Consider the following 22,763-nt stretch of genomic DNA (forward strand, 5'->3'; position numbering starts at 1 on the left):
TAATTTGTGCCTTAATTAAAAAAATACCTTCTCTCACTTAAAAGGTTTTTGTTTTGGAAGTGTGCCTTTTTTTGTCAGAAGGTTAAATGGCTTTTCCAATGATGGATCGAAAGACGCATTTACAGTTCACATTATTGTAAATAATTTAATTAGAGTAAGGATTCAAGATTGGCGAGGAATCGGTCAAATAAAAAAACAACTCGTCTTTTTGCCAACGTTTCGACAAATATATTGTCTTCTTCAGGGCCTGGATATTACAAATACACAAATACAAACAATTTAGAGAATCAGTAAAAAAAACAGTAATATAAAAATAAAATACAATATATTCTTTATAATTATTGAAAACTTACATGGCTATTATGACCCGGAAAACTCCGGCGGCTCAAGGTACTACCTGGCTTTTCCAGTTCACACAAAAAAAAAAATTTCTCCTCGGCCAGACCAGGTGAGAAAGGGAGGGATCCGTATGTGGGCACCAAAAATCACACTAATTTTCCCATAAGATACATACATATATTGAAGATAATAGATATATAATACCCAATAGATACAGTAAGTGGTCACACTAAGCTAAGAGATACGTACACCGGGAGCACTGGTAGCGGAGTGCTTCACCTCGCTCACCGCGGGTAGCATTATTTGGATGGACTTAACCCTGTCGGGTTAAATCTACCAATCTACCCGGTGACAATGCTACATTTTAAAAACATATATATATTTAAGCTACCCTGGTTACACTATGCGGGTTGGTTGAGTTTCAGAAACTAAGAGCCAGAACTGGAGAACAGGTATATATATATATACAGATATAGCGGCACTTACACGGGAATTTTGGTAATGACAATGGGACAGATACAATAGAGTAATTACAATGTTCAATTTTGACAATAAAATAGATATTGGGAAAATTTCTTTTAATACAAAAATCCGGAAAAACCAAAACCCCTTATGAACTAAATAACAAACGAACCAGATGATTAGAAGCAAATTTAAAAAACACAGCAATAATTATGTACAGAAGTTAGCTATCTATTTATTTTTTAATGATAAAATTGTAACAATTGGCTAAATTCGACGTGTCTAGTCTAAAGTTAATTGTGTTGTTTTGTTTCACTATGTGGCACATTTCTAGAGAATTACGTTTGTACTGGTTCTTTTCCCTATCGAGTATTGTCACATTCTAGAAGTCAAAACTGTGTTTATTTTCAATGTTGTGCCTAAGTAGCGCGGTGGAACTGTCGTCTTTTTTCGTCTTACAATCATATTGATGCTGGTACAACCTTGCCTTAAGATACTGACTTGTCTGGCCTACATAACAATCCAGGCCCTGAAGAGTACAATATATTTGTCGAAACGTTGGTAAAAAGACGAGTTGTTGTTTTTATTTGACCGATTCCTGGCCAATCATGAATCCTTATTTTAATAATTTACGGTCACGAAGCCTGTATATTCAATTTAATTAGATTTCAGCCCAAATTGATTTCCTGCTAAAGAATTATCAATATTTCCTTTGCATAAACACAAATTACATTAATAGAGCAAACTTAAAAATTGAAAATGAAAGATGAAAGTATGCTATAGCAACTCCAACGGGGAAGAGAAGCACACTAAAGGTATGTGGTTAAAGATGTTACCCATTCTCAAGTCTGTAAAGTACCCTTCAGGCGGCAGAAGAGGCCTACTGTTTGAACGATAGAAGTAATGGAAGAAGCGGGCAGAAAGTAAGTCAAATCAAAATTAAATTAAAATTGAATAACTTTTAAAAGTGATGAAATGCACCTATTTAGGTCAGAATTTAATATTCCAGAAGTAGGGTTTATATTTAATCGATACTTAATATTTGATGTTGAGAATTTTGTTATTCTTTATGTTTATCTAAAATTGACTGTTATAAATTTCATTTAGCCTAATGAAATAACTAAAACAATAACATCTGGTAATTTCAACTCTTTATTTGTCAGACATAATGTGCACCGTCTGTACTATAAATTATTTTGTTCACAGCTCTCTAATATTATTTTGAAAACAATTTATTTCAAGTAAACAAACTGAAAGTATTCAATTCTCATTCGATTAAAGCAATTACTTGCTTTAATAAAAATAAAACTTGACTCGAATCGACTGGCTTTAGTTTTTCAATAATAATAATATTACTGATATTATTAGGATCTTAATTGTGCAAGAAATTAGTAGCTCAGTGATTGTTTCGCTTATTTTATTGCAATATAATTTACTGTTAAAAATATCAATGAATGCCAAGAAAATCCGATATAATTGATGCGAAGATGAATCTAATGATTGTGGTCAAAGCGGTATATTGGTGCCTCTAAATCCGAGGCCACAATTCGCAGACGAGAAAACTTCTTTCGGAACATTTTCTGGTAGAATCTTGTCCAATTTTTTGTATAGATGCGTGGCTTTCCATCTTCCATTTTTCTCTAGTTGATCCTAGTCGAAAAGATGGATAGTTGAATTTATTATTCAGACAAAATTTTCCAAAATTTCTGTATTAAATTGATTCTTGTCAATGACTAGATTACATGTGGGTGTACACGTGACGCCTTCGTCCAATCCACGATCTTGCAGCAATATTTTTGGATACCGTTCATCCAGTTCACTCCAAAGGAGAAAAGGTTTAAAAAAAACAGTTTCACTCTTAGTTCCACACTTCTTTCTATACTTTATGGCAATCAATCAACCCTATTAGCAGACTAAATACTTCCACTTACTTAAAATCTCTACGAAGAAGGAAGAGAAAAAGAATAAAACAGAATCCTTTCAGAAATTAAAAGAGTTTTAGAATCGAGCTGATGTTACTTACGTAAGGACAAAAAGATATCATAGAAAGATCTTATAAAACATTTAAATTTAAAGAAAAGATGGTTTATAAAAATTTTAATCTTTTTATTAAAAAGAAACCAATAAAATCAAACTATAGCGTCTGCAGTTTATTCGAACTAGGTTAATGGGTTTCTTTGCAGAGCTGGCAAATAGATATAGATTTTATTATTTTATTATTCCTTTAATATCGACTTGCTTCGTAAAGAGTTATGGCTGTTTAACGGTGGAATGTCTACGAAGAAAATAAGATACTATACTTCATCTATGCATAAGTGCAAAAGCTTATACTTTGACCGTGATCCATTAACAAAATTAGTAGCTTTCAAGAAATAGAAATTTGGCCTGCGTTAACAAATAAGCCGGGTGTAGTTTGAATCAAAAGTTAAAGTACTTCGAAGATTCGAAACACTATCTATCTATCTAAAGCACTTCGAAGATTGGATTGAAGATGTTAAACTCTCTGATAGGGAAAGGAATAAGTGGCGAAACGAATTTGGGACATCTAAAGAAGTATAAAATAGGGTAACTTTATAATTTGAAAGAAATTGTTAAAAAAAAGGGTTTATTTAATATAAGACTATTTTAATGTCAATAACATGCCATCGACAAACTTTTATGCCCCCTTTATTTGGGAAAGATTTAGTTTTAATAACTTTTTCCATTATCTAGTAAAAACAAAATTGTGGCGAAGTTATTTGCTGATAGAACCACTAAATCCATTCTTTAGAGCCGGATGTTGGAGCGCTAGCTAAATATTAAATTGTAATTTCCTTTGAAAGGACTTGAGATGATTACAACTACTAATTAGCACTTAAATCGAATTAAATTCTTCAAAATGACCGAACATTCTGTAAATTTAGATTTTTCTGCCCATACAAGCTAACAGAATTCTTTTATATAAAGCAATGAATGTGCTAGCAGACACGTACATAAACTATCAAATTGAACAAGTAATAAGCGTGCATATTTGCAAATTTTCAGAAATAGGAAGAGAGAATACCATAAAAAAGGAGAAACAAATTGGTAATACCTAACTAAACGTATAATAAATATAATGTAAGCGTGTGTATAAAGAAATGAATACTCAAAAATATATTCATATTGACAGTCAGATTGCCAGCGTTAAGGTTAACAGACATCTAATAAAAGAAATATCAATAGATAGTAATATAAGTAAGTGTACAGACAGACGTACATAAAAAAAAGAAATAGATACATACACAAGAAAACTACATACATAATATAGGGAAACCACTTTCTTGATTTGGAAATCCATATAGAAGTCTCTTTATCTCATTTTATTGTTATATATATGGGTGTATAGGTTATAACGATCGTGCGTGGAGCAACGTGAACTCTTAACATTGTTAAGTCATGCACATATCTGTCGCTGTCTGTCTGGAGATGATGGACCATATATCTCATAAAATAATATATATGTACTTATTTAATTTACTGTCCAATTTTTTGGTTAATATTTCTAGTAATACATATTACTATATTTTCCCCTTCTATATTTGGATTTGAGATGGTTTGCTCCTATTAATCTCATGTCAGAAATAAACGCTATTTCCTTAAAGATAAAATGACAACTTCTCCATATATATTAAAAAGATAAAACCGGATTGTCTCCGTTATGTTAAAATGCCCCATCATCCTATAAAACTAATTATGTATAATTATAATTATAATGAAGTTAATTATTTGGAATATATTACATTACAGCAAAATTAATTATCGCTAGAGTATACATTATTTTCAAAGTTATCTGAAAAAATATTTTTATTAATGGTAATATTAATGATCTGTTTTTGAGAGAGAATTTGCCAGCAGTTGCTCTAGACCAGTGGTTCCCAACCTTTTTAAGACCAGGGACCATTTTAATATTTTTTTGTTAGCAGGGACCACAAGGTTCAATATCACAGTAAACTACTTTTAGATTTTAAAAATAAAAATGAACCCACAGATATGCCAGCACGCCACGTTTACTCTACGGCGGGGCTCCTGTCCACCTGTCCTCTTAAACAGCAATCCTCTTCCTTGTACAGATCTGGTACGCTACCTTGGGCTCTACATAGACTAACGACTCACGTGGAACCCACACACTAGACTTAAAAGTCAAGCATTGACAAAACGTGCGAAACTTATTTACAGACTGCTTGGACGACGCTCCAAATTACCCTTAGAACTCAAACGTTTAACATATGAGGGTCGTTTGAAAAGTCCGTGCAAAGTCAGAGAGATAGCACCACTAGCGCGTATCGAGGTTATGTTTAGTTAGAAGCATCTCTTGGAAGAACACTCACCAAGTTTCAGCCATATCGGTCTATTTTTTTTTTTTTTTTTTTTTTTTTTTTTTTTTTTTTTTTTTTTTTTTTTTTTTTTTTTTTTTTTTTGGCGCATCAACAGCTGAGGTCATTAGCGCCCGGAGCTTTTTCCAGTGCACTGCCGGCCTCCGGACAGTGTTTTCTCGTTACAGACAACACTGTCCATCACCGGACAGTGAGCTGTAAGAAGCTCCTAGGAAGAGAAAATCTAAGGGTCAGCTGCTGGATTCGAACCCGGGACCTCCGCGTGGGAGTCCAGTATGCTAACCTCATAGCTAATCCATTCCCTCTCTTGGAAGAACACACACCAAGTTTCAGCCAGATCGGTCTATTTCTTTGTGTTTAGCATTCGTTTGAATCGAGGAAGTCGAGTGATTTTCAAAAAATGGACGAAAAAGAATTTCGTGTGTTGATTAAACACTACTTTATGAAAGGCAAAACGCCTCAGGAGACTAAAGAGAAGCTTGATAAACATTATGGTGACTCTGCACCTTCGATTAGAACAGTTTATAAGTGGTTTCAAAATTTTCAGAGTGGCCATATGGGCACAAGTGACGCTGAACGTTCTGGACGCCCTGTTGAGGTTACTACTCCAGAAATCATTGATAAAATCCATGATATGGTGATGGATGATAGAAGAGTGAAGGTGCGTGAGATTGCTAGTGCTGTGGGCATCTCGAATGAACGGGTATATAATATTTTGCATCAACATTTGGACATGGCAAAGCTATCCGCAAGATGGGTGCCGCGATTGCTCACGCTTGACCAAAAACGAAATCGTGTGAAGTGTTGCAAGGACGGTTTGCAGCTGTTCCAGAAGAATCCGCAGGACTTTAAGCGTCGTTTCGTCACTGTGGATGAAACATGGATACATCACTACACTTCTGAGACCAAAGAACAATCTAAACAATGGGTTACCAAGGGGGAATCTGCGCCAAAAAAGGCGAAGACCGTACCTTCGGCCGGAAAGATTATGGCGACTGTCTTTTGGAATTCGCAAGGAATAATACTCATCGACTATCTGGAAAAGGGTAAAACTATTACAGGTGCATAGTATTCATCGTTATTGGACCGTTTGAAAACGGAGCTGCAAAAAAAACGCCCACGATTGACCCACAAAAAAGTCCTTTTCCATCACGACAACGCACCAGCTCACACCTCAGCAGTTGTGGTCGCAAAATTAATGGAAATAGGGTTCCAACTCGTTTCACATCCCCCCTATTTACAGACTTGGCTCCCTCGGACTACTATTTCTTCCCCAATATGAAGAAATGGCTGGCGGGAAAAAGATTTTATTCAAACGAGGAGGTGATTGCAGAAACGAATGGCTATTTTTCAGACTTGGACAAATCCTATTATTCGGAAGGGATCAACAAACTAGAGCAGCGTTGGACGAAGTGTATAATCCTAAAAGGAGACTATGTTGAAAAATAAAAAAGGTTTACCCCAAAAAATTAAGTAGTTTTTATTTTTGCCCGGACTTTTCAAACGACCCTCGTACAACATTATCCTCAAACCTATGTGGACTTATGGACTAGAGCTGTGGAGTTCAGCCAAACCTACAAACATACGGACAATACAAACATTTCAGTCAAAACTCCTTCGAAAGATAGCTGACGCTCCTTTCTACGGTGACTAACCTCACTCTTCACTACGACCTCAACATTCCCTTCATAGACCAACTCGCCAAGACTAAATACCAAAAATTTCCCACTACTCTCTTGACTAGCTCCAATCCTCTTGTACTGTCTCTCGCCTCCTCTGACATCCCTAATACTCCTCACCGACTGAATCGCCAGTGGCCTCGCGACTTCCTTGTAGGCTGAAGACCTAAATCATTACTCTCTTATATCTCCTCTCTCCTCTTCGTGTTCTCCTCCTCACATTCTCCTCTCTCCTACAAAGAGTGCTACCGCTGGTTAGTTTCTCTCCTCCTGCTCAGTTCATCATAATCTTCTCATTTACTGATTGTATACAGATTGTAAATTACAAAATAAATAAATAAACTTCCATTGACTTTGTGATTATGATTTCAGTTATATTATGTAATGTGCTTTTTGAGCTTGCATTTTCTTAACAAGAGATGGGTAATCCTGGGATTCATGAGATTGCTCAAAGCGACACGCACATCATCAATTGCTTTTAGTCGACTCCTGGACTTGTTTTTAGGCACTCTACGCTCGCTCGACGTTCCACTCACGCGGCCGCATGTCAAATAAATATATTATTATTTTAAAAATGTTTTAAGTGTTTCGCGGACCATATTTTAGTTCTTGCGAACCACAGGTTGGGAACCACTGCTATAGACTCTAGACTAAGTCAGCTATCTCTGAGCCCCTATTTCTACTGTATATTTCCAATCTACAATTTGTAGGTACCAGTAAAACTTATCTTAAAGATTCGGATGTAAACCCAAAGCTTTTACCAATACATCAACTTCAGAGAGTTACAAATAACATGTACTTAACTTTGAGGATAGAAAGTTTGTGATAGATAGATTGCTTGATTATCAAGTTCGCTGGACTTACAAAACTTTAAAAAGATTTACACACTTCAATAACATTACTCAAGAGAAGAAAGAACTTTCTAGGCAAGACTCCTGGGAGATTTAGATTTAGTACAGTACTGAGCGGCACATCAGGAGCCGACTTTAAGTTCTATTGCTCTGAAAGCATGAACAACGCTAAGATACACAATTAGGCGATGACAATGTTTGCCTCTTTCAACGCAGACACTAACAAAAGCATTTTATTAACTTGGTCATTAAACTAGCCTTACACTGATTTAATAATTGAAAGTGAAAATAAACTCTTCGAAAACGTATAAGAATAATCGTCGCTCAATATTTATAACCGAGGAGGAGGAGCGTAATTCAGGACTCAAGCTGGACTTAAGAGCCTACACATCAAAATCGGAAACAGCATCAAGTGAATAGCCGACTGAGGCAGTTATTTCTAACTTATTAACTCCTTCTCAAACACTTCTGCCCTGAACTGTTCCATGAGAATTTTTTGAGTCTTATTTTAACGTAAACCAGTCCAGTTTGGATATCAGGTAGCAACTCCCGGTCGAAAAGAAGTACTGCACGTCCAGTAGTTTACTAGAACACAAATTCACTGAGAACTCGACATTCCAGATATTCAAAACTAGAAAAATGCTATTGGAAGAATGATGCGTTCATTGAAAACTCAAACAATTTTCTTCAAAGCTATAAAAAAAAAAAAAGACCTAATAAACGAAAATTAAGATGTCTTTTTAAATAATATATCTTTAAAATTTTGCTTACGGTATTTTATTTGTTTATTCAACAATTAGCCAATTATCAGAGGTCAGAGAATTGAAAACGATCTTCTCAAAGAACGTTTTTAGAAGTACTTTCAATTAAGTAACAAGATCTAAATTGATTACAAAGAAGTAATGAAAGTTATTTGTGACGAAATACTACACAAAGTACAGGTTACTACCGTTGGAGTATTAAAGAACTGAGGTATAAACCACCTTGTAACCTTGCAATTGTAAGAGGCCACGAAATGGTGACCGCCTAACGCAAACTGGTGACTACTTTTTTTTTTACTTACATTTATATTCTATTTGATAATTTATTCTAATGTATTAGGCCTAAATAATGTCTTTCGTATAAAATTAATAATGAATTATTTCATATTTTGTTTTTTAATAAATACGATGAGCTAATATTAATTATACGTGCATACATTGATTGACTCCACCTTTTTGAAATATCTTAATTTCAATTGTCAAAGCACTTGATTCATAGCTTTGTATATTTATAATAAATTTCCTACATAATAAAGATTAACACCATTAAACGACAATTTTGTTTGGTCATTGAATGATAAATGTTATTTCAGAAGCCTTTTTGATTAATACCAATGCTCTAATGTAAATCGTTGCAATAATTCAACTCAAATTCAAGCAGTTGCTGAATGATGACGGTAAATTTATTTGCAATTTATATTATAAACAGGAATTTCAAAAAACAATGAACATTATTTCATCACATTCTTCTACTTACGTATTTGTTTAATGGAGTTAATCGTGTTGTGCAGTGAACGGTTCATATAATTCTACATATTCTGTAACGTTGTGTTCCACCCAAACTTTGTCAATTGACATTAATATCAATAATCCTGTTGCAATTTACATATGTAAATTATTTGTTATGCTCTCATAAACCTTATTAATATTTTGTTTTTTATATTTATATCTGCTAATCTTTAGAAACAGTATTCTTTAATACTGCGCTATTAACAATAATGGTCGCATTACATTCCTTTCCTAAATATCGCAATGTTAGGTTTGTAATTAGCGAAAAATTCAATTTTGTATCAGCAGAGAAGCTGATTGGTTGCTTGAATCGATCAAAAAAGAACTTTTAATTTAATTTATTAATATTTTTACAATATTCTTTAATGAAAGCAAACCAAAGTTATCGCAAATATAATTTTGAAATTCTGAACAGAACCTGCTAAATTTTTTTTTAGAATCAAAGTCAATTTAAACATGTAAGCATGTGTTTTTGTTTTTTTAAATCAACCGTCCAGAGTTTAGCGAATACTGAGTTCTGAATTGCTAGCGACAGAAATTGGTACTAATATCAAGAAAGAGTAAAATTGTTCGCTATTTTCACTGGATATTAACTTGATTCATGTGCACAGTACCTTTTACCAGATGAACATACGAGTATATTGAAGCTGGCGAAAATTACTCTCGATTTTTTTTTTTTTTTACCGTTTATTAAACACAATGGCTGTCATAACTTGTTTTGATGGAATTCTGAAGAGAACATTTCACTGGTTCGGAAGCTTTTTCAACGTTCAGCGCTTGGACTCTCTTATTAAATCAACAACTCGTCATTTAAAAAGTTTTTTTTTAAAAAATCTATAATTTTAGTAAAGTATTTTAAACTATTAACGTTTTTTTTATTTCTATCTTGAGATTATGTAAGTCTGATTATTGAAGTAGCCAATGGTTTCACTGGTTGATTTAAATGTAATGCTCAATCCGACATGAACGCCACAGCTCGAATTCACCCCGAACGTCGCTTGGCGAAAACATTACTCTAATTGAAGAGCTTGGTGCAAAAAGGAGTATCTACAGTTTTTTAAACATTTTTAGTAGGGACAAAAACCCAAATATGCTTTAAGATGTATTCCTTATGTTGTGTCTGCTGTAAGGATTAGTTAATATATTGTGATGGGGTCATTTAGGGCTCTCAATTTGAACTTTCTAGGGCATTTTTTTAAGCTTGCTATAAGCAAAAGTTATTTTGCAGCTAACTCTCTTTTTTTGCACCAAAATCACAAAATTTTCAGTAAAACTTCGAGTACATATTAAGTACTTTAGTCGAACAGATTTCTTGTTTTTGAGCTTTTAAGTGGCATTTTGTGTCTTGTCGAAGCGAATGTTAGATATATTATTATGCCTGTTAAAAAGAAAAATAATAATATCTACCTAATATAAACATTAAATAAACCTAATAAAAAAATCTTTGTTTAATTGATGGCGTCATCTTTTCTGTTTGGAGCAAGAGAAAGTTATCTGCAGTAGAAAACTCATTTTTGCTCCAAATCTAACCTAGAGGTTAGAGAATAAGTAATAATAAACAAGAGTCTGCATAAAGACTCGTTTATGCACCAAAAGATGTAGAATTGAACATACAATAGGGGGCGCCACTAAACACATTTTCTGAAAAAAAATGTAGATAACTCCTTTTTGCACCAAGCTCTTCAATTACTTGTCAATGAATTACTTTTAATATTAATTACATGAATGTTAACTAAATGGGGATACTTCAAAATGAAAAATAAGAACATTAATGTTAATTACAAAAAATTATAATAAAAATAAGTGTAAAGAATATATAATGATTTTTTTTTTAAACTCAAAGATCTGGAATATTTCAGCTTATTACCGGATCCAGTTGGAAATATCTATTTTTAACTTACTGTAATTTTCGCTTTATAAGTTATGCTGTCCTTTATCCAATACAAGTATAGACAATTTGTTAAAACCATGGGGATCACGAAGCGGAAAGCACAAAATCGTAATCTGTACGCTCGCAATATCTACCTCCTTTTACTATTAGCGAATAAAGAAAGTGAAAATTGAATAATTATAGGAAGTTAATAAAATATCTAAATAATATTTGTTAGGTAATTAAATTAAATTAATTATGAGCGTTAATTATAAAATATTACTTCATCAGAAATTTTTAACAGAAAAAGTTAATGCTTCCTAATACTTGAAACTCCAGACAAAAAGTTATAAACAAGAAATAGAATCGAAGTTCAGCAAGAATAAACTCAAATCATAGCATCAATCCAAGACCAGAGCCAAAGAGCAGCGCAGTTTTGTGTGACGATGTTATTTTGCAATATACGCCGTTCCTTCATTGGTTACAAAAACCATTACTGAACTAATGTCTTCGTTATACCCATCTCAAGATTGGGCCCTTCCACAAATGAGGCGGATTATTGCTGGACTAATTATTCTGTTTTTTTACAATTAAAAAGTCCTACCATGTTGCTCCATTTTAATTCATTTATTTGCTTATTTTTTTTGTCTTTGAGTTATTCCAAAATTTGCATCCTTACGAAAGAACTCATTCTCCAACTTAGGAATCTTTTGGTCAGAAAAACAGTAGGTCTTCAAAGTTACTACTTATTACAGACGGAACGGAAGTTAGTAAACGTTTCATTCCGTACAAAATTTCTTGAACGCAAAATGTTTTTATAACTGAATGCTATTCTAACCATAGGTAAGTTAAATTTTCTTTATTGTTTTTAATTTCTACTTCTTTCTACTTGAGTTGGAGCTGAATATCAATTCAATTATCTTAAAATTATAATTTATTTCGTGATTTTAAAGGCTGATTCATTTATGTTTTTAATTAATTAAAACACATTTAAGTAATTTATACATCCAAGTTATTTTGAAATTAGCTCTAATAAAAACAAAGTTCCCTTCACGTAAAACACTAAAACTGCTCCAATTATAAGATTGGCACGCAAAGAGAATGTGCAACGAAGAAAGAAATATACATAATTTCAGTCATAATATTGTTTTGCTAATTTCTTTTGCCAAGTTTTCGACCTAGTGACTGGGTCATCTTCAGGGCTGTAGAATAATATAAACTGTTTTTGTAAAATATATTCATTTTTGGATCAATGAATCATAATTTGGAATTTACGGTAAAGTGAATAAATAATTCTTCAGAAAAATTAGGTGCATTTACGTTTATTTTTTTTTACATGTGAGCTTTACGTCCAAATTTGATGTCTATGGATATTTCTAATAAAACTTGAAGATCTATTTGTCTGCAAACAGAGTACCAAGCTTAAAGTATTTCTTTAGATCCGAGTAGATCAATTTTTACCAAAACATTTTACTGCATGGGCTACTGTTGAAACAGCAAAAATGTTACAGTTTAGGATAGTTATTCTCGGTTATAGAAATACAATAAATGGGAGAAAGAAAAATACACTATTGATTTAATAGTAACTAAGTTCTTATTTAATCATTTTTTTTTTTTTCAACCGTTGTTGATAGATGATGTTTGGGGAATATCGAAGGGCGGTCATCAATGAAGAAGGTGGTAAAAATTACCGAAACGTTGGTACAAAGCAAAAACGTTGTTTTTATTGATGACCGCACCTCGATATTCCACAAAAATCTTCTTTTTTTTTAATGTTTAAGGCGCGACAACATCTAAGGTTATTGGCGCCCGGAGCTTTTTTCAGTGCACAGCCGGCCTTCGGACATTGTAATCTTGTTACAGACAACACTGTCCCATCACCGGACAGTGAGCTGTAAGAAGCTCCTAGGAAGAGAAAATCTAAGGGTCAGCAGCTGGATTCGAACCTGGGACCTCCGCGTGGGAGTCCAGTACGTTAACCGCATAGCTAATCCCTTCCCTGTCTTATTTAATCATCTTTTTTTGATTTGAAGTTAAGTGCTTTTAGAGCTTGGACTTTACAATAATTGCAACAGCTATTTGAAGTTACTTTGCAAGTAATAGATTTATAAATTCAAAAGTTATTTCTTTATATTCAACATTTTCTTTATAAAATATAAAGGATATTAGACCGATATTCGTACTCCTTTTTTTTTAATTTAAAGTTTTTATTTTAAATAACTGATTACCTTTGTATTCATTCGTAAAATTGTTGCATTCACTGCACTTGTGAGTCAATACGAATTCGGATACATATATACGTTATTCTTTTTAATTAACTTGCCAGAAATAACTTTTTTGCTCTCTAAAGAGAAAAAATAGTTTTAACTGTTGCTTAAAATAAAATCGAACTTTACATAAAGGGAATACTTATTTTACAAAAAAAAAAAAAAAATAGGACTTACCTTGGAATTGTACCTTCCTCAAAATAGGACTCAAGAGTAATCAGTTTTAAGTTGCGACTGCGATAGCACGTGCAAAGTTAGAATTATTGTAAGAACGTTTGCAGATTTTGTACGCGGGTAAACTCTTCTAATAAACCCCTTCTTTTGTATATATAGTTAAGGCAATTGGAGGGGGATCAGAGTTAACATTGGTTGTCAAACTTACGCAACCCCTACCATATCGCCCTCTAACCGCTATACATTTTACTTATCATCTATCTATCTAACTATAGTTGACGTGAACAAGTGAACAGTAAAGACTACCACAGGTAAGGGCCTCAATTTCTAGTTGGTCTCAGGACAAATGTACTGCTACATAAATAGGATCCTACAAGTTCTGCTAAACAACTTCAAGATACAATTATTCCTGAAAAGCAACATTCCGCTTTACCGCAGTTGTACCAATTCGATGGATCAATTTCCCTCAAACTGTCAAATTTTATTAAACGTATAAATAGTTAAATGTTTGATAACAATTATATTTGCGGATTTAGAAAGTACATCCGGAGATTTGTGTTGAAATCCAGTGAGCTAACTAACGAGTTAATCCTATCCTTGAAATTCAGCGTTTTATGGAAAGTTTGTGGATTAGAATTGTAATAATTGCAGTGATTGAAATTCACCATTAACATTCTTTATTAGTTTTAAGGCAATTGCTTTTTCTACAGAGTTTGGAGATCGTATAAACATGAATAAATTTAAATTTCATAAACTTGATAATTAATTATTTATTTTAATCACTTGAAGAAAGCACTTTGAATTATAGTGCTTGAAATTACGAGGGTCGTTTGAAAAGTCCGTGCAAAAATAAAAACTACTTAATTTTTGGGGGTAAACCTTTTTTATTTTTCAACATAGTCTCCTTTTAGGCTTATACACTTCGTCCAACGCTGCTCTAGTTTGTTGATCCCTTCCGAATAATAGGATTTGTCCAAGTCTGAAAAATAGCCATTCGTTTCTGCAATCACCTCCTCGTTTGAATAAAATCTTTTTCCCGCCAGCCATTTCTTCATATTGGGGAAGAAATAGTAGTCCGAGGGAGCCAAGTCTGGAGAATAGGGGGGATGTGAAACGAGTTGGAACCCTATTTCCATTAATTTTGCGACCACAACTGCTGAGGTGTGAGCTGGTGCGTTGTCGTGATGGAAAAGGACTTTTTTGTGTGCCAATTGTGGGCGTTTTTCTTGCAGCTCGGTTTTCAATCAGTCCAATAACGATGAATAATATGCACCTGTAATAGTTTTACCCTTTTCCAGATAGTCGAGAGGATTATTCCTTGCGAATCCCAAAAGACAGTCGCCATAATCTTTCCGGCCGAAGGAACGGTCTTCGCCTTTTTTTTTGGCGCAGATTCCCCCTTGGTAACCCATTGTTTAGATTGTTCTTTGGTCTCAGGAGTGTAGTGATGTATCCATGTTTCATCCACAGTGACGAAACGACGCTTAAAGTCCCGCGGATTCTTCTGGAACAGCTGCAAACCATCCTTGCAACACTTCACACGATTTCGTTTTTGGTCAAGCGTGAGCAATCGCGGCACCCATCTTGCGGATAGCTTTGTCATGTCCAAATGTTGATAAAAAATATTATGTACCCGTTCATTCGAGATGCCCACAGCACTAGCAATCTCACGCACCTTCACTCTTCTGTCATCCATCACCATAATATCATGGATTTTATCAATGATTTCTGGAGTAGTAACCTCAACAGGGCGTCCAGAACGTTCAGCGTCACTTGTGCCCATATGGCCACTCCGAAAATTTTGAAACCACTTATATACTGTTCTAATCGAAGGTGCAGAGTCACCATAATGTTTATCAAGCTTCTCTTTAGTCTCCTGAGGCGTTTTGCCTTTCATAAAGTAGTGTTTAATCTACACACGAAATTCTTTTTCGTCCATTTTTTGAAAATCACTCGACTTCCTCGATTCAAACGTATGCCAAACACAAAGAAATAGACCGATCTGGCTGAAACTTGGTGTGCGTTGTTCCAAGAGATGCTACTTACTAAACATAACCTCGATACGCGCCAGTGGTGCTATCTCTCTGACTTTGCACGGACTTTTCAAACGACCCTCGTATAGTGCTTGAAATTAGTAATAATAATAATAATGTTTTATTTTTAAAAAAAGTAAATTCATTTTCATTCCAAATAAAAACTATTCTACGGCATGGAAATAAATTGAAATTATTAACAGATTAGATTAATCTGAAATTAGATTTTATAGAAGTACTATACCACTCAAAACAGCGTTCAGCCCTGAGTGAATGCCATAATTTGATTGTAAAACGCTTCACCATACTATAATATGCTGATTGAATAATATTAATCTAAATCTGTCTTGGAAACGACATGTACGATGATTGAGCAGAGTGTGGCAATAAGATATAAAAACGATAAATATTGTCCGTTAATGTTGGCAGTAAATTCATGCATATTTAAGCTCTTTTTATTTGAATTTTTAAGAAACGTAATTTCATCGTATTAAAAACTCATACACATCTACGTGCATGCTAATTGCAATCCCTCGGCTACTGCGGATGTAGTTTTGTGCTTTGCTTTTTAACAGATATTTTATGAAATACTTTTCTTTTGTTTAAATGCTTTACAATAAAAATTCCACCATTCAAAGATTTTTCGCTGTTAGAACAAATCATGAAATTGGGCTTACAGAAAAATACTGCTGATATTCCAAACGAAAGTGTCGTTCAAATATTTCACCAAAACTTTGTGAAACTAAACAAGCTAATTGATTTAGAAATTTCTTAGATTTGAATCTACGAGGTTTGTGGCTATGACACTAAGATCATCGTCTCCTAACGTTGCACTTACTAGCTACAGTACCTTTAATTGGACTTGGGACTCTAGTCAGCTTCTTATAGCTCACTTTCAACTGATTGAAAGTGTTCTCGGTTAAGGCAGGATACTCTTTGGGAGCCAGTGTTACTAAGCTGAAAAATACTTCAGGCTCAAGTTACTCCTAAATTAAAACGAAAAAAGAAATGCAAAAATTTTCCGTTTTTGATCGCTTTTTTAAAATTTTATTTGTGAATATTAATATTGACTAAAGCACTCAATATTTCTATAATCTATAGTTAATATATTTCTAATGGTCCCTCGATAATTCAGGCCCAACCTCTCAGGAATATCTATCGCGATTATAAGCAACTGCCATCTGTGGGCGAACCAAACAATTAGGTAATTGTTACGTTGGTAATTTTTATATGCATGTTACGAAGAGGTAGTGAGTAAATAATTTTATCACATATTTTCAGAAAGGACAAAAAAAATGTCCTGCCTTCATGTCAGCGACACTAATTTCAAGAATTTTCAAGTAATTTAAAAATATTTGCTCATCAGGTAGAAGTGGGACTAACATTTTCGTGATTGTATTTCTGCAAGAGAGTGGCTGACATCATGTCCTGTACTTAAAACATATTGTCCTTTACAATACTCATCAAAATAGCACGGCATTGGAAACAGACTGCGAAAAATATACTAGGAAACGGACACTCAACTTAGTCTGGAGAACTGGTCACAGCAAAATGCTTTCATAACATTTATTCTTTGATAAATCATTGTTTTCATTGTTTTTTTCACAATGCAAATTGTATTTTTTAGGAGATTAACCTCTTCTTCAAAAAGGTCTGCTATCAACGCATCCATAAATCTTCAATATTATCTGGATCTAAAGACGTAGATAATATAAAGAGGGATTATTTGGGGTAAAAAATCTAACACTGGTAAGCTTTGCAAGTCTCACACTTTACCAATTAAATTATAAATAGACGTCTGCATTTTCGATTATTAAATGCTTTATCTAGAAAAAGCCGCAATAGATTACTTAAATATATAGAGGTTTGTCTTTAGACCTACTTGGTGCTTTAAAGTACAATTATATTGGAAAAGAATAATAATAATACTAAAATAATACCTAATAAGTAATACACTTAAGTATTTTACTCTACTTTACTTTTACTTTGTACTTTAATAATACTTTATAATACTCGCTTCTTATTTAAGTCGTATTAAACATAGTCTTTCTATCACACGCAGAAAATACATTTTTAAATCAGTTCCCTTTGTTGAATCAAAATGAATTTTGACTGGTAAGTTATATTTCTCTTTACTGCAGTAAGCGACATGAATGTAGTTCATTCAACTGTTATGTTCTTGACATCCTCCTAGGACGCCCAGAACCAATTTATTGGAAAATTTACAACAGCAACTAGTAATCGAAGTTTGAAAGTCTTATGTCAATTTCAGAATTTTCTCAGCGAAGCGTACAGCTCAACATCCTAATCTTATTACTTTTCAATCTCTATTAACTCCCTTCCCCTATGAGGAAACATTTCTGCTACTGAAGTACCAGCAACCACATAGTAGTTAACAAAGTATTTCTTTAAGAAAAAAATGCATAGCAGTTTATGGATATGTCATGTTGTGATCCTCACAACATATATTTGAAAGAAGTTATTTTTCTCTTTATGAATTAACCTCGCCCAGAGGCGATGAAACTGAAGTATTGTTTTCATTTTGATCGCTTTTATTTTTATTTTTTGGACTAAATTACTTTATTTATTTTGTTTTTATGGTTCAATAAGCCTTTTGGCTGTGGTGCCTTGGGAATCAGGACCCGTTTTGTTCCTATTAAAAGACCTATCAAAGCCTAATTAACATCAGCCTTTAAAAAGCACTTAACTTGGGCAGCTTTTATTGAAATTTAAATTCTAAATCGATATTCCTCAATGGATATTGCTAGAAAGATATTTAATTTCAAAAATGTACGTACGAGGGTCGTTTGAAAAGTCCGTGCAAAGTCAGAGAGATAGCACCACTGGCGCGTATCGAGGTTATGTTTAGTTAGTAGCATCTCTTGGAAGAACACACACCAAGTTTCAGCCAGATCGGTCTATTTCTTTGTGTTTGGCATTCGTTTGAATCGAGGAAGTCGAGTGATTTTCAAAAAATGGACGAAAAAGAATTTCGTGTGTTGATTAAACACTACTTTGTGAAAGGCAAAACGCCTGAGGAGACTAAAGAGAAGCTTGATAAACATTATGGTGACTCTGCACCTTCGATTAGAACAGTTTATAAGTGGTTTCAAAATTTTCGGAGTGGCCATATGGGCACAAGTGACGCTGAACGTTCTGGACGCCCTGTTGAGGTTACTACTCCAGAAATCATTGATAAAATCCATGATATGGTGATGGATGACAGAAGAGTGAAGGTGCGTGAGATTGCTAGTGCTGTGGGCATCTCGAATGAACGGGTACATAATATTTTGCATCATTTGGACATGACAAAGCTATCCGCAAGATGGGTGCCGCGATTGCTCACACTTGACCAAAAACGAAATCGTGTGAAGTGTTGCAAGGACGGTTTGCAGCTGTTCCAGAAGAATCCGCAGGACTTTAAGAGTCGTTTCGTCACTGTGGATGAAACATGGATACATCACTAGACTCCTGAGACCAAAGAACAATCTAAACAATGGGTTACCAAGGGGGAATCTGCGCCAAAAAAGGCGAAGACCGTTCCTTCGGCCGGAAAGATTATGGCGACTGTCTTTTGGGATTCGCAAGGAATAATCCTCATCGACTATCTGGAAAAGGGTAAAACTATTACAGGTTCATATTATTCATAGTTATTGGACCGTTTGAAAACCGAGCTGCAAGAAAAACGCCCACGACTGGCCCACAAAAAAGTCCTTTTCCATCATGACAACGCACCAGCTCACACCTCAGCAGTTGTGGTCGCAAAATTAATGGAAATAGGGTTCCAACTCGTTTCACATCCCCCCTATTCTCCAGACTTGGCTCCCTCGGACTACTATTTGTTCCCCAATATGAAGAAATGGCTGGCGGGAAAAAGATTTTATTCAAACGAGGAGGTGATTGCAGAAACGAATGGCTATTTTTCAGATTTGGACAAATCCTATTATTCGGAAGGGATCATCAAACTAGAGCAGTGTTGGACAAAGTGTATAAGCCTAAAAGGAGACTATGTTGAAAAATAAAAAAGGTTTACCCAAAAAAATTAAGTAGTTTTTATTTTTGCACGGACTTTTCAAACGACCCTCGTATTTCCCAGTTTAGTATTTAATTTTTACTTTCCCAAAGTAATAAATAATATTTATTGATAATTTATATTAATTAATTTATATTTAATAAATAATATCATAATCAGTCAGTTTTTCAACATTAATTCTCTCGGTAGGAATTATTTTTTAAGGGTCTATTACAATAAATGAACCTAGTTTTCGGAGAAATAACATTTCACTAAAAGTAAGAAAATGATTTAAAAACTTTATCATTCTTTGGTATTCATTAGGGCATCTTTGAAAGTCCTTCTTTCGTCCCAAATATTAACAATTACTTAAACAGGTATAAACAATTGTGTATTCTTCAATAATTCTTTAATTTTTAATTAAGAACCTGGAGCCCTTGAATTCAACGCTAAACAATAAGTTCTACTTCGAAATCTGTCAACCAGAAATATATTTGCAGATTAATTTCTTACTGCCTTCAATATAACTTAATTGTCTTGCTTGAAACTTTGTATATCTTTAAAGGGTACAGTAATCTGCGACCTTGAAACATTGTTTTTTGAGGATAAGTGAAATGCTTCTTAAAAGATCTGTTACAGTACAAAATTTTTTTTTCGAAATTAATTTTATGTCAGATCCATTTAAACAACCCATGCGTTATTATGTCTAGTATCTGCTTTAACGAGTACTGTAGTTACTGCAAAGTATAAAAAAGCTTTTAGCTCAGGTGGCTATACCATTATTCATGCTTCTCCCAGGTTGTCTCGACATTTAACCATGCTTGCTAACGACATTTACCTCACTATAACATTTTTACAACACTATATTTGTGATTTAAACATGTAAAATAAAATAACGGTCGCCGAACTAAATATGTTTACAAAATTTCTTATAGTTTATAGATTTTATAAACAATATAAGAAGAATAATTTGTCTCGTTTAACTTTCTTTTTAATAATGGCGTGACAAAATCTGAGAGCTTTGTTTTTATTTCCTACATTGCCAAAAACTGAACTCATTAAGAATAATACTAAATAATTGTAAACATAAAGAACTTCCAGATTCTGCCAAGAGTTTCAATCTCCTACGAATCTAAACCTTGCAACCCAATATCCTCTGCCCAATTCTTTCTCCTACATATAACCTAACTATTCTTAATGACATCAACATTCTTTTCCTATCCGATATAACATTTATTCGCTGTAAGAAATTCCACAATAGCTTACCTGTCCATCAAAACCACTTAGTCCGTTGTTTCTCTTTGTGAACAATTCCCACAATCCTCCTAGACGTTTCATCGCCTACGATCTTGCAATTTGCTCGAGTGAATATAATTGATTAAAGCTACTAAAATCTTTAATGCTACCATAGATTAGTTTCTCCTCTCATTAATTATTAAGTATTGTAAAGTTTTTCTTGTCCTTTTACTAAGAAAGAACTTTACTTACACAACTAGTGCCTGCCACTAGTTATTTTAAATATGTGGGTTTGATTAAATAATAAAACTCGCTAAAATTTGTAAGTAATAACCTGATTTATTCACACATTAACATTAACTAACATGAACATTTACTAGCAACTAACGCTATTCATTACAGTCACCATTTACAACAGTCACAACAGTTTACTGTTACTTACTCACTACGTAACGCCACAAAACTGTTCCACGACTGACCCCTGGTCCGCACTGCACCGAATTGCACTAGTCTCTGCTACACAAACAAAGCTCTACTCACTAACTGACTAATTGCCCAACTAGCTACCACTGAAGCACTCCGCAACACTGACTCTCTCAAAAAACTATCACTTCCAAAGTGTCTCTCCAAAACTAACTCAAAAACTTGACTAAAACTACAAGACTGAAAACTCGATTAAACACTGATTGACAACTCGTTAAGAACTCCTTAAAACTCATTAAGACTGACTTCTCCAGCTGTGTCGGCCTCCTTTTAACTGCGTGCCTCCCTCCAACTGGGACTGCCCTCCTCCAACACTTTGAGCATAAGTTTCCACGCCCTTCTGACGTTCATTGGCTGGAGAAAACATACTGCCACCACCTCAGCTGGGGCCGCCTTCCTCCTACTCTCTGTCTTGCTCCTACCTGTCAATCACTGGCTGGGAAAACACATATGCCACCACCCCAACTGAGGCCTTTCTCTTAGCTGGCTTTTACACAGGTCACTAACTCCTTGAACAATCTAGCCCTTTCCTTTCTAGTTCAGGTAGAGGCCGGCCCTTTTGTCTACACAGTGGTGGCCTGATACCGACTTTGGTCGCTTAACCCCTAGAACAATCTAGGCCTTTCTTTTCTGCCACAGGTAGATACCGCCCCTTTTGTTTATGCAGTGGCGGCCTGTTACTGACTTTGGTCGTTCAACCTCTAGAACAATCTAGGCCTTTCTTCTCCGCCCAGGTCAACTTCGTTACAGTATTATTACTGTAAAGAACAGTTTTAACACTTATGACCAATTCCTGCCATATTCCGTTGTAGTAATCTACTAAATTAAAAAGAAAAAATATAAAGTTAACATTCAAATTTAATTTTGGATAGAATTTTTGCATAAATGAAGCAAAGATTCAGGTAAACAATATAAGATTTCTGCGCCCCTTATGTACTCGTACACATCTCGTCCTATGCAAAGAGACTTGTTTAGTATTATAGAAAAAGCATTAAATACACTTTCCTCCGCATAATGATGATAATTCTACAAATTAGTGACCTTCGCGAAAGTAGTAATACCTATCATTAGAGGATAAACTTCTACCCTTCGGAAAAACTTAATTTTCAACCGCTTCATTCGATTTCTAAGATAATCACTCATTTGCTTCAGCGAACACAGCAGATAAAAATTGGTTCCATTTCTGGACCATAGTTGGTTGTGTTTATCATAAATAACGGTTGTGCAAAGGCCTATTTACTTCTTACTTAAAAAAAATAGATCACGGGTTCCGGGCAACAATATTCTTAAGGCAGAATTACGATTCTTAGATGAGGATTGTAGTGAGATACAAATTGCATTGTTGTTAAGTTTTCATTCATTTGTCAAATTATAAAATCCAAATATTTGCAGAAATATGTATATTTTAATTGATTAATGTTAAACTAATTAAAATAAAAATTAAGAAATACA

At 34.2% G+C, this 22,763-nt stretch overlaps 1 protein-coding gene across 1 annotated transcript in view; it reads right to left on the reverse strand.

The window, feature by feature from the left end:
* The window catches only part of LOC141454745 (peroxidase-like), an 81,239-nt gene extending 67,546 nt beyond the window's left edge, over nucleotides 1-13,693 (reverse strand). Inside the window, exon 1 of the mRNA XM_074129308.1 lies at nucleotides 13,551-13,693. The gene's annotated coding sequence lies outside the window, so the exon portion shown is untranslated. The remainder of the gene's footprint in view (nucleotides 1-13,550) is intronic.
* Between the last annotated feature and the right edge of the window lie 9,070 nt (nucleotides 13,694-22,763).

This window comes from Rhodnius prolixus, unplaced genomic scaffold (assembly GCF_049639745.1).
Source record: "Rhodnius prolixus isolate KJV_2025 unplaced genomic scaffold, Rpr scaffold_9, whole genome shotgun sequence".
Taxonomy (NCBI): Eukaryota; Metazoa; Arthropoda; class Insecta; order Hemiptera; family Reduviidae; genus Rhodnius; species Rhodnius prolixus.